Source organism: Spea bombifrons, chromosome 3 (assembly GCF_027358695.1).
Source record: "Spea bombifrons isolate aSpeBom1 chromosome 3, aSpeBom1.2.pri, whole genome shotgun sequence".
Classification (NCBI taxonomy): Eukaryota; Metazoa; Chordata; class Amphibia; order Anura; family Pelobatidae; genus Spea; species Spea bombifrons.
Window position 1 is genome coordinate 38,156,872 of NC_071089.1, and position 14,345 is coordinate 38,171,216.

A 14,345-nucleotide genomic window follows, 5' to 3' on the forward strand; every position below is an offset into this window, starting at 1 on the left:
TTTTTCCCATATTTGGTTTTTTTTAAGTATACAAAATTTGGGAGACCTCCTTCTCCATTATAACCTAAAATTTTAGTTGATTTATCAACTGAAACATATTGAATTGGTTATCATTTTTCCATTCCCTGGCTATCAGTCTTTTGGCTGTGTGAATACTTAGATTTAATTGTGCCTCAGTCATAGAGGGCCAACCTAAATGAAATAACAGAGAAAGAGGAGAGTCTGGTATAATAATTTTATCTATAGATTTCAAAAAACACAAAATCTCATTCCAAAAGTTATTAACCCTGGGGCAGGACCACCAAATATGTAGGTAGGACCCTATTGCCTGGTGACAACGCCAACATACATTAGAATTATCTGGGGACATTTTTGCCAATCTAGTTGGTACTAAGTACCATTTGTTTAGAACTTTAAATTGGATCTCCAAAAGGGAGAGGTCATGCACTCTAGAGGATAATTTACTAATCTCCTTTAACCAGTCATCGGACGAGATTGGAGTGTCTAATTCCTTTTCCCATCTTGTTATCACTTTTTTAATTGCCTTATTTCCTTCTTTTAGCCTCATTAACTCTAAACATTTGGAGAAGAGTTTTATTGGGGGATTTGGACAAAACAATTTGGGCTAATTTCTGAAGGATAGCATCTTGTGATCCAACCAAATGTTTATTTATACAGTTTTTAACTCTTAAATAGTTGAAGATAGTTGTTTTCATTAACCCAAATTTATTTACTAGAGTAGGAAAAGGAGACATCTTACCATATAACAAGATATCTGAAATTACATTAACACCAGCCTGTGTCCAGTTTATCAATGAGATGTCTTCTATAACATCTTCAAGTAGCTTAAAATTTAAGGAATCGATTAATCTATCCTTAATACAAATTGTTATGTCTCTATCTTTTAGAGACCAAATAAATGTGTTTAAGCTACTAGTTTCAGTAGTTTTTTGTTCTATTTTATACCAAACCTCTTGCTTAGATGATTCTTGATAGGTTTTAGTAATATGGTACACTATGCTGGCTTCATAGTGTTGCTTTATTTGAGGAAAACCCATACCACCATCTCTGATTCGAGCTCCCATCAATCTGCCATTGGTTCTTGGAACCTTTCCTCTCCAGACAAAGTTGATAAAACACGTATGTGCAATATCAAGCCAGTTTGGGGGGAACTTTAATGGGAGCATTCTAAAGAGGTAAATCCATTTCGGCATCAAATAGGAATTGAGAGCATTGACCCGGCCCCACCAAGAAAGATTAAGTTTACGCCATTCTCTGATGGCTTCGTTTGATGTTCTTAAAAGACGGAGGAAATTTTTCTCCACAACATTTCCAATTTTTTCAGGGATAAGGATTCCTAGGTATTCGAATTCCTTTTGATTTAAATTTAAAGAAAAACATTCGTGTAAGTTATCAATAGTCCCTCGATTAATATTTCTAACTTGAGCTATAGATTTATTTAGATTTAATTTGTAATTAGAGACTATACTATATTTATCAACTTCTTGAAGAAAGTTTTTCATTGAATTTATTGGATTGGATAAAGAGATAATCACATCGTCTGCGTATAATGATATTTTAAAATCTTCATTGTTAATATTAATGCCCGTTATATTCTGATTATTTTTTACTTTATTGGCAAAGGATTCAAGCGTAAGGATGTATAAAATAGGTGATAAAGGGCACCCTTGTCTAGTGCCATTTTCTAGATTGAACCAACTAGAGCATAGTCCTTGACCGACAACCCGTGCACTTGGATTTAAATATAGCGAGCAAATAGCTTTATAAAACCAACCGGTAATTCCAAAGGATCTAAGAGTAGCTTTAAGAAATCCCCAACTGACCCTGTCAAAAGCCTTTTCGGCATCTAGTGACAGGGTCAGTAGGGGGCATCCCGCTTTTTCAGCGTAATGGAGTCCATCAATTAATCGTCTAGTATTATTGGTAGAATCTCTACCAGGGATAAAACCCACTTGATCCGGGTGGATCAAAGTGTTTAACATGGGTTTTAATCTGTCTGCCAATATCGCAGAAAACAGTTTGATATAGACATTGATTAATGAGATAGGGCGATAGCTTTTTGGGTCCTCTGGGTTCTTATTTTTTTAAAATATTGGAATAATATTTGCCTGCAAAATCTCTTTAGGGCAGTGGCCTACTTCCGTAATTTCCTCAAACATTCCCAGTAGATGATCTATTATATCTGTTTTTAAGGTTTTATAAAAAAAGTTAGTAAATCCATCCGGACCTGGAGTTTTATATTTTTGAAGTTTATCAATAACCCTACTAAGTTCTTTTTTATCAATTGGTTTATACAATGTGTCTTTCTGGACGTCTGTTAGAGCTGGCAGATTCGCAGATTCCAAATATTCCTCTATAGCTTTATCATTAGTTGTTGTTGGGATACTATACAGCTTTTCATAGTATAATCTAAAGCCATCTGCCACTGTCTCTGGGGTCGTTCGTATAATGTCATCAGACACAATTTTAATAATTTTATCGTTAGCTCTTTTTTTTTTAACTGATTAGTCATTATTTTATCGGGTCTGTTGCTTTTATAATAATATTTTACTCTCAGTTTTTGCATGGAATACTTAGTTTTTTCTAATTCTTTTTGATTAATTTTTTCTCTGAGAAGTTGAAGCTGATTTTTATATTCTTGAGTGGGGTCAAGCTTTGCTTTTGTGGCTAGGTTATAATATGAAATATATAGATCATTCAATGGTTGTTGATTAGTCAATCTCATCTTTTTTTTTAATTTGATAAAATGTCCCCTTATAACCGCTTTATAAGCACACCATCTAGTAGCTAATGATGTTTGTCCTATTGTATTTTCTACAAATTGGGTATTTCTAAACGCAGGACAAATATTAGAATCTATTTAGCAGGTTTTCCCATTAGCTTTTGTAGATGAGTAAAATATTTTATAATTTTTTTTAGTAGTAAATTAGATGATATAATCAAAATAGTGGTGTCTAAAAAGCCCTTCTTGTCCTAAAAAAACAATATTAAAGTTGTGTGGGTACACTAAATGAGAGAGAAGAAAATTACAGCTAAACACCACAAAAAAATTTAAAACAGCCATTGTCATAAAACAGCCTCTCTTTAAGGGGTAAATCTGGCAATATCATGGGATGCCGTCTTGCCACAAGTCAGTTTGTGAAATCTCTGCCCTGATGTCTGCCCTGATTTCTTGATGTGCTCCAGTACACTGTAAATACTCAGTCATGTAGCAGTAGACTATGCACACTCACAGTGGAGCTGCCAAGTGCTGAAGCACGTAGTATGTAAAAATCACCTGTTCTCTGTAGCATCACTTCAGAGTTCCAAACTCTGTCTAGAAGCAACATCAGCTCAAGACCTGCACAGCCGGAGCTTCGAGAAATGGGTTTCCATGGCAAAGCAGCTGTACGCACATTCAGAGGATAACAGCATTCCAAAGCAAAACTATAGGATCACCAAAAATGTACATGATAGACATAGTGGCACTTCTTTTCATAATCTCTACGATACAGGTTACCTATATATAAATAAACATTACCAGTAGCAGCTGGTCTGATACTGAAATGCTAACGTTATGCACCTTTATTAGGGGTTATGTCACCTTGATGCGCATGTCAACCACAAGCCTTAAACAATGCTACAACAATGTAAAATGAGGAGAGGGAAAGGTTGGACCTAGAAATTATAATAACCTTTGGAGGAGTCTAGAGTTAGCCGAGTGTGGTTGTTTTCCGCTCTAGTTAGGTATCTCAGGCCTACCTGATCCTACCTGGGCAGCCCACATATATAGTTCACTAAATTAATCCAATTATCTATATGCTGTAGACCTCAGCCCTGCACTGTGAGTACCAGCTCCTCCATCCTTCTAATATACTCCATTATACTCTACCAATCTGTGTGGGAAGGGGGCGCCGGTATTAGTGATTTTGCCACATTTAGCATACGGCTTATTAGGGAAGTCTATACGTTCACTGGACAAGTGATACGATGGAGCAACACCGCGGCAGGGTGTCCAAGTAGTAATGGATCAGCAGTTTATATGCTGTTTCTTGTATTTTTGTGTTAAGAAAAAATCTTGTGTGAAATGTATGTATGCAGGTGATTCATTCAGGAAATCTCATGAGGAGGGGTGTCTCTCCACGCGCAAAGACTTAAAGTGGGACATTTCCTATCACATGCCAATGCCTCAATGCAATAATATAGTGTCTTATTTGGTGGTATTGCAATTATTGGTAGAGGTAGGGAGAGATGCATCCCCTCTCTTGCTCTTAGAATTATACTAAATCAAATTAAAACGTGGTAGCATTGTCTTTATCTGATGTCCAAAATGGACGCATGTCTACCTGCAAAGATGTTCTAATTAAGAAAAGCAACTTTGTGGACCTTCACCCAACAGTGACTAGCCTGTTTAAGTAAGCTCTTAAGTATCTTGACTCCATGTTCTGCTAACCCATAGCATTGAGGGAATGGCTGCACATGCAATAGGCCTCCAGCCTGAGCCATTCTGTTGTAGCGGAGCCACACCAAATCCATCTTTGCCTGCATTATTTTAAATCTTTGTTTTACATGAATCGTCAAACTACTAATGTAGGAGCAGTCGTTAGCAATTTATTTTGCTAATTTGGCTTTGTGCTCCTTAATCCAATTCAAACATTACTAATAACTGTCTCAAGTGCTTACCTTATTTTGTCATTCCCAAAAGTTGCTGTAAGTATTTCTTGCTTGCAGGGATTTGCATATTTTCAATAGCTTTCACCTTGGCAGGATTAGGCCTAACCCCAGAATGTGAGGTAATTCCACTGAAATAAAGAATTTCTGATTGAAGAAAGTTACATTTTTTTTTAATTTGTCTTTCATCCATTTTTCAAGTGCAATCTGTAGTACTTTCTCAAGTCCTACATTAGATTACCTTCATTGGCACCCTAAATAAGAATATCATCCATTCTATCACTATCAATCAGAGAGGCCCCATCTTTAGAGACTTAAAAAAAGATTTGAAACCCATCTTTTCTCCCACTCCTTAAGATAATTCACCCTTTTCCATGTATGAATATACCTGTGAAGTGCTTTGAGTCCAACCGGGAGAAAAGCGCTATATAAATACTTGTTGTTGTTGTATATGTAATGTGGAGTTAGGTCTAGGATTTAGTTTTTTTCCGATAAACCCTCCGGAATAACATTGGCATCTGCTTCAATACTTACCATTACTACACAATATGCTTGCACCTTCACAGTCCATTATTTTGCCTGCACATGTACTTGAGTATCAATGTGCAGAAAAATAGCATCATTGCTAAAACCAGAGGTTATATGATTTAACTGCTTATATTTTTGCAGCCTGGTTATATATATTGTGGTAAAGTGTATGGGAGCGTGGTTGATGGTATATATATCTCACCTGGTTACCTCTGCCAGGCATGGTAGCAAACCCAGGTGCTCTCAGGTGTGGCTTCCTAAGCTCGTTACTGGGGAGGAAGCCTTAAAAGAGAGGGCTGTTAAGTTTGCAGGTGAAGGGAGAAACTGAATGAAGGAGCAGCTACAGCTAGCGCTGCAGCTTACCAGGTATGAAGCTTTACCCCATACAAAACTGGTTACTTTGCTTTGCGTCAGACCTTAGGCTGCTAGAGAGGTATCCTGCTGTTTAGTTAGAGCCGGACAGGCTAATAGTTTGTTTTGTTTACAAGGTGCTCTGTGACTACAACATCTAAATAAACGCGCTTTTACGTTGGAAACCTGTGTGAAACTGTCATTGCCGCCCCATGCGTGAGCTGTCCCCTACAATTGGTGGAGAATGCGGGCAGAGTGGTGCTAGGAGCAACGGCAGGACAAAACACAGCATCTGAATTTTGTGGACATTTAAAGGGCCGGAAGCATATGTCCTGAGTGAAGGCTGCAGCATTGTAAGGCCCATCCGGCACAATGGAGGAAGTGATAAAGCAGCTGATACAGGCTAACCTGAGACATGAGCAGGCCTTGGAACAGCAACGGAAGTTTCATGCAGAGGCTTTTCACGCCCAGCAACATGCGCAACAGCAGACTATGGCCCAACAACAGGAAATGAATCGCCTGTTAATGGAGCAGATTGCTGCGCTCAGAGAGACTGTTGTGGCTCAGTCCCAACAAGTGGAGGCAAGCCCCCTTGAGACTGTTAACGTGAGGAGGGCCGTTCAGCGGGGCTTACAAAAAATGACACCCGACGACGACGTTGAGGCATACCTCACCGTATTTGAGAGAGTGGCGGAGAGAGAGAGACTGCCAGTTGCAGAGTGGGCAGAAGTGATTGCACCCTTCCTGACTGGTGAACCGCAAAAGGCCTACTATGACCTCGGGGAGCAGGATGTCCGGGACTTTACAAAACTAAAAATGGAGATCCTTGCTCGCCTGGGTGTTACGCCCGCTGTTCGGGCCAAGAGAGTCCACTGTTGGAAATACACCATGGACAAGCCTGCCAGGTCCCAAATGTATGATCTTATTCATCTTGTACGTAAGTGGCTGGAACCAGAATCCACTACACCAGCCCAGATGGTGGAAAAGGTGGTAGTGGACCACTACTTCCGCGCCCTCCCGGCAGAGCTACAACGGTGGGTTGGGCATGGAGACCCCAGAACTGCTGAGCAGCTTGTCAACATGGTGGAAAGGTTCATAGCAACCGAGGACTTCCTCCGTGAGGTCCCTGCAGCACCAACACCTTCCAAGACCGTCAGACCCGCGACATCTTTGGGTAAGAGAGTTCCAGCTGGAGGTGTATGGAAAAATGTGAGCGAGAGCAGGGCTCTAGAGTTTGGGCGAGGGCAAAAGACTGATCCTGAACCCCTGGGGCCCCACAGTCCTAGAAAGGGCTCCCTACTAAAGAGGCCAGGGACCCCCCAGTGCTGGAGGTGCCATGAGTGGGGACACATAGCCGCCTATTGCCCTCTTAACTCAGAACCCATGGTGTGTGACGCTAGTCGGCGTCAGTCCCTATTTGCAGAACCTGTTTGTGCAGCCATTCCAGAGTCAGAGACTGAGCCACATTTTTGTATGGTGACAATAAATGACTGCTCCGTGAAGGCACTTTTGGACTCGGGTAGCCTGGTGACTTTGGTTCGGGCCGGCCTTGTGGCTATGGACTACGTGCCGAACAAGCACATAAGAGTGCAATGCATCCACGGGGATATTGTAGCTTACCCTGTGGCCCCCATTAAGTTGGTGACCCCATCTGGAACTGTGACCTACGAAGTCGGAGTTGTAAAAAGACTTATGCATGCGGTTATTTTAGGCCGCGATTTCCCCTTGTTCTGGGAGTTGTGGAGAAGGGGGGACGTTTCTGCAGCTGGGGAACAAACTCCGGCAGAGTCTGTAACCCTCCCTGTAAATAATGGGTCAGGTGAGACGGCCATTGGGAACAATGATACCAGTAAGGGGCATGATGAAAAGGATCTAGGCCCACCTGAAATGTACAGTGAAGATTCTTTCCCCTTGCAGGTGTTAGCTGGGGAGGAAGAAGAAGAAACTTCCCTACCCGGCCAACAGGTCTTAGATTTAGAAATGTCTCGGGGTAACTTCGGGACCGAGCAAGTGAGAGACCCCACTCTGGGAACTGCACGGGCAAATGTCACGGTAGTAAATGGGGTACCACAGGAACCCGAAGCTGACCAGAAATTTCCGCATTTTGCCATGAATGGGGATCTAGTGTACCGGGTCACCAAAGTTAACAAGGAAATTGTGGAACAGCTTCTGGTGCCAAAACCATACCGACACCTGGTGCTGGACATAGCCCATAACCATGTGTTTGGGGGGCACTTGGGGACTAATAAAACACAAGAGAGGGTCCTCCAAAGGTTTTATTGGCCTGGGGTATATGAAGAAGTAAAAAGGTATTGTGAGTCATGCCCCACATGCCAGAAGAGTGCCCCAACACCACACTTCCGTAGCCCCTTGGTGCCACTTCCCATCATTGAAGTACCATTTGAGAGAGTTGCCATGGATTTGGTAGGGCCCATTGTCAAATCTGCTAGGGGACACCAATACATTTTGGTTGTCTTGGATTATGCTACCCGGTACCCAGAGGCGGTACCCTTAAGAAACATGGCCTCCAAAAATATTGCTAGGGAGTTGTTTTACATGTTCTCTCGCACGGGGATCCCTAAAGAAATTCTTACTGACCAGGGTACGCCCTTTATGTCACGGGTCATGAAAGACCTGTGTAAGTTGTTTAAAATCACTCACCTCCGTACCTCAGTGTACCACCCTCAAACAGACGGGTTAGTGGAGAGGTTTAACAAAACCCTAAAGCATATGCTAAAAAAGGTGGTAGAAAGGGATGGTCGGGATTGGGACTGTCTATTACCCTACCTCATGTTCTCTATCCGGGAGGTGCCCCAAGCGTCTACAGGGTTTTCCCCCTTTGAGTTAGTGTATGGCCGACATCCACGGGGTTTGTTAGATATTGCCAAAGAAACTTGGGAGACCGAGGCCACCCCATATAAGAGTGTTATTGAACATGTGGCTCAGATGCAGGAGCGAATAGCGACGGTGATGCCTATAGTTAAAACGCATCTGCAAAGAGCGCAGGAGGCCCAGAGCAGAATTTATAACAGATCTGCCAGGTTGAGGGCCTTTAATCCTGGGGACAGGGTCCTGGTTTTAGTGCCCACCGTTGAAAGTAAGTTTTTAGCCAAGTGGCAGGGTCCCTATGAGGTTGTAGAGAAGATGAGTGAGGTGAACTACAAGGTCCATCAACCGGGCAGGAGAAAACCCTTCCAGGTTTACCACGTAAACCTGATCAAGCCGTGGAAAGAGCGGGAGTCTTTGGGGGCGACCCAGGCAGGGGTCAAAGAAGTGGGGCAACCAGTTCCCCCAGTAACCATAGGAGAGGCACTGTCAGTGCCCCAGAAGCAGGAGGTGAGGGAGTTCCTGCAGGAAAACAGACGAAAGTTTTCGGACCTACCTGGCCGTACCCACCTCATAAAACACCATATTAAAACTGAGCCTCACAGTAAAGTGAACCTGAAGCCATACAGGATACCAGAAGCCCGTAGAGAGGCGGTATCCACGGAGGTCAGGCGCATGCTTGAATTAGGTGTTATTGAGGAATCTACTAGTGAGTGGTCAAGCCCCATAGTGCTAATCCCAAAGCCCAACGGGACGTGGAGGTTCTGTAATGACTTCAGGAGATTAAATGAGGTCTCGAAGTTTGATGCGTACCCCATGCCCCGAGTGGATGAACTGGTTGAGAGGCTTGGGAAGGCAAGGTACATTACAACACTTGACCTTACAAAGGGCTATTGGCAGATACCGTTAACAGAGGAGGCTAAAGAGAAGACTGCCTTTTCCACTCCAGAGGGCCTGTTCCAGTATGTTGTGATGCCATTTGGGTTACATGGGGCCCCTGCTACCTTTCAGAGGCTGATGGATCTGATTTTGAGACCACATCGTGATTATGCCGCTGCTTACCTGGACGATGTGGTAATTTTTTCGTCTGACTGGAAAAGTCACCTCGGTAAGGTACAGGGCGTGTTAGACTCCATTAGTGATGCAGGCCTAACCATAAACCCTGAAAAATGTGCAGTGGGTCTGGAGGAAGCAAGATACCTGGGTTATATCATTGGTAGGGGGCTGGTTAAACCCCAGATCAATAAGATTGAGGCGATACAGAACTGGCCTAGGCCAGTAACAAAGAAACAAGTGAGGGCATAACCGGGTACTACCGTCGGTTCGTGCCCAATTTTGCCTCCATGGCCACACCATTGACAGACTTAACAAAGGGTGGTAAGTCAGTGATGGTAAAGTGGAACCCCGAGGCAGAAAGGGCTTTTCAGAGTCTGAAGTCTGTCCTGTGTGACCAGCCAGTGCTCGTTTCCCCTGATTTTAGGAAACCATTTCTGGTTCAGACAGACGCGTCTGCTAGAGGTTTGGGGGCAGTTTTGTCACAAGTGGTTAATGGGGAAGAACACCCAGTGCTGTACTTGAGTAGGAAACTGACCCCAGCCGAGGAAAATTATGCCATAGTGGAAAGGGAGTGTCTCGCCATCAAGTGGGCGTTGGAGTCCCTGAGATATTATCTCCTGGGCAGGGAATTCGTGTTGGTGACTGACCATGCTCCTCTGGCATGGATGAAACAGAATAAGGAGAGGAATGCAAGAGTGACCAGATGGTTTCTCTCCTTGCAAAATTTTAGATTTACAGTGGAGCATAGACCAGGGAAGTTACATGGGAATGCGGATGCGTTGTCCAGGGTGTACTGTATGGTTGCTGACGCTGTCCAGACCTCTGGTCTGGAGTCGACGGGGGGGATATGTGGTAAAGTGTATGGGAGCGTGGTTGATGGTATATATATCTCACCTGGTTACCTCTGCCAGGCATGGTAGCAAACCCAGGTGCTCTCAGGTGTGGCTTCCTAAGCTCGTTACTGGGGAGGAAGCCTTAAAAGAGAGGGCTGTTAAGTTTGCAGGTGAAGGGAGAAACTGAATGAAGGAGCAGCTACAGCCAGCGCTGCAGCTTACCAGGTATGAAGCTTTACCCCATACAAAACTGGTTACTTTGCTTTGCGTCAGACCTTAGGCTGCTAGAGAGGTATCCTGCTGTTTAGTTAGAGCCGGACAGGCTAATAGTTTGTTTTGTTTACAAGGTGCTCTGTGACTACAACATCTAAATAAACGCGCTTTTACGTTGGAAACCTGTGTGAAACTGTCATTGCCGCCCCATGCGTGAGCTGTCCCCTACAATATATATTTTAAATGGCATGTCTCTAGGCTTTGTATCTCCTCAATAGGTTGCACGCTATTAACCATTTCCAGGCTCTTGCATAGACATAACACCTTATTGTTTTCTAGTTTGGTCTACATATTCACAAATATACACAGGCTTTTGCAAAGTTAAATCACAATCCATTAGTAGCCTCTCACATGTTTTATTGCTGTTACACCATGTAACAAGTATATCTTTGATTAATGATTCTTGCACACTGCCAAACTTACAAGACATGCTTTTTAATCTTAGGTCAGTTACAAATGTTTCCACTGTCTCACTGGTAGCTGTACCCTAAGGTTAAATACAAAATGTTCATACAGTGCTGTGAAAATGTATTTGACCCCTTTCTGATGTCTTCTATTTTTGCTTATTTGTCACATTTAAATGTTTCAGATCACCCAACTAATTTTAACCATTTACGGACAGAGCTGTTTTAAAAAAAAAAAAATTGTACCCTTCATGACAATAGTTTTAACATTTCTGCGGTTCTCGTGTTTAGCTGTAATATTCTTTTCTATCATTTAGTGTACCCACACAAATTATATATTGATAATATATATATTGATAAATTATATATTTTCAGGACAAGAAGGGCCTTCTTTTGATACAATTAGTTTAAACATTTAAAAGCTGTATATCTATATATATATATATATATATATATATATATATATATATATATATATATATATATATATATATATATATATATATATATATATATATATATATGAGGCATTACAGCAACACCATTTGGGAGAAGAAAGTGATCTTTGATTGCTTTCTAAACCCGTTTAACTTCATGACATGCCAGGCACATCAATTGTCGCCAACAGGATGTATTTCCGTGACACTCCTGGCACATCAATAGGCATCAAGTGATTAATATAAGACACGGACAACAGTGGTAAACACAAAATGAATCTTTTAAATTATGAGTTTATACATAGAAGGAAAAAAGCTATCCAAACCTAAATGGCCCTATGCAAAAAAGTAATTGCCCCTAATTACTAACAACCAATTAACCAAAACTAATTGATACTTGGGTTCAATTTCTATAGACACACCCATGCTTGATTACTGCCAGCACTGTTGAATCTAAACATCAATGAAATAGAACCTGCCTTGCAAAATGAAGTAGGCTAAAAGGTTTCAAATCAGCACATCTCGCAGAGATCTGAAGAGATCAAGCAGATGAGAAACAAAGATATTGACATCTATCAGTCTGGAAAACCTCTTCTAAGGGTCTGGAACTCCAGCAAATCACGATGAGAGCTATCATCTACAAATGGTAGTAAACTTCTTAGGAATGACTGACCTACCAAAATACCCCCACGAGGTCAGAAAGGAAGTCTAACATGTGAAGACCTGCAGGCCTCACTTGCCTCAGTTAACATTAATTACTGTCAGAGTGTGCAAATACTTTTTTCACAGAGCTGTACTTGCAACAGATGATTACTGGGGCTGCCTCTTCAGAATGAGTAGTGATGTCAAGAAGCTGAAACATCCCCATTCAGCTCAATGAATTAGCCCCTTAGTGATCTTTTAACAAAACTGCAAGTGCTTGGAAGTTGGCAAAAATATGAGTTTCTGTAGTGTGTAAGAATGCATGCAAGTTTAACAAAGACAGACAATTCAAAAATTCACCCCAGAGGGTTGTGAAATGACTTACCAGTCCTTCCTTTTAGATTAAACTTTTTTAATTATTATTTTGGATCCCTTTCTAGCCTTATTTATCTTTAACTTCAAATAACTTCAAACAAGTTACATAGTTACATAGTTATATAGGCTAAAAAAGACACGTGTCCATCAAGTTCAGCCTTTCCTATATCTGTTAATTTGTTGCTTTTGATCCAAAATAAGGCAAAAAAAACCCAGGGGAAAAAAAACCTTCTTGACCCCAAAATGGCAGATTTCTCCTTGGATCAATAAGCTGTTTCCCCATAATTAAAGATTATATCCCCCAAATATTATGTTTTTCCAAGTATCCATCCAGTTGCAGTTTAAATATCTGTACAGACTCCGATAAAACTACCTCTGCAGGCAGAGAATTTCACATCCTTATTGTCCTTACTGTAAAAAACTCTTTCCTCTGCTCCAGTCTAAACGCATGACCACATGTCCAATGCATAGTCCTGTTTATGAACAGATTTCTACACAATGGTTTGTATTGGTCCCGAATATATTTATATAATGCTATCATATCCCCTCTGAGGTGCCGTTTTTCTAAACTAAACAGATTTAAATTTGTTAACCTTTCTTCATAACTATAGTGCTCCATTCCTTTTATTAATTTTGTAGCCCGTCTCTGCACCCTTTCTAGTGCTATGATATCCTTCTTGACAATAGGTGCCCAAAATTGCACAGCATATTCAAGGCAAAATATTCAATTGCAAAATTATATTTTTAGCCCGCGAATTGATGCCCCTTTTTATACACAACAATACCTTACTGGCCTTAGCAACTGCTGACTGACATTGCACATTGTTTCCTAGTTTGTTGTCTATAACAATTCCCAAATCTTTCTCATTTGTCGTGATCTCTAATTCACTACCGTTTAGGGTGTAGGTTGCTTGTGCATTCCCTACCCCAAAGTGCATAACTTTACATTTATCTACATTGAATTTCATCTGCCATTTGTGTGCCCAGTCCCCCGGTCTATCTAGATCCCTCTGCAGCACTGTAATATCCTGCTCGCACTGTACTGTACTTTACCTAGTTTAGTGTCATCTGCAAACGCAGAAACATGACTTTCAACGCCTATTGCCAGGTCATTTATAAATATGTTGAATAAAATTGGTCCCAGAACAGATCCTTGAGGGACACCACTTACCACTTTTGACCAACTTGAAAATGTATCATTTATAACAACTCTCTGTACTCTATCTCTAAGCCAATGTTCTACCAAGAACAAGAATTTGCATCTAGACCAATTTCCTTCAGTTTGAACGCTAACCTATTGTGTGGAACCGTGTCAAACGCCTTGGCAAAATCCAAGTAGATTACATCCACTGCAACACCCTGATCTACAAGTGCTTCCATTATCTGCGGATCAGACCTACACAACATACAAGAGAAATTTTGCACCATTCTTCCTTATAGAACTGCTTAAGCTCAGCCATATTCTGGGAATAGCTCTCTTGAGCTCATTCCATAGCATCTCTAATGGGTTAAGGTCTGATATTTTCTTGTGGGTATGCAGTGCTCTCTTTACGCCATACGTAGTGCTACATGTTCAACCTTAGTTTTGTCATTCCCCAAACATTTTCCCAGTAGTGTTCTGGAGTTTCAAGACCCTCTTTGGCAAATTTCAGACGAACAGCGATGCTAATTTGAAGAGGAGCAGCTTCCTCTGTGGTGTCCTGCCGTGGACTCTATGCCTGTTCAATGTTTTGCATATGAGAGACTCTAATTGAGCATTTTTTTAACGGGCCCATACTTTGATTGCTTTGATTGTATTTGTTCGATTATAAGACAAGGTTTTTTTAAGAGCAAATTCTCTGAAAAATAACCATCGTCTTATATTCGAGGTTGTCTTCTAATTAGAGCTCAAATAGAGATCTGATTTCAAGACTAAGATCCAGATCCCCCGAAGCGCTGCAGGGGACCTG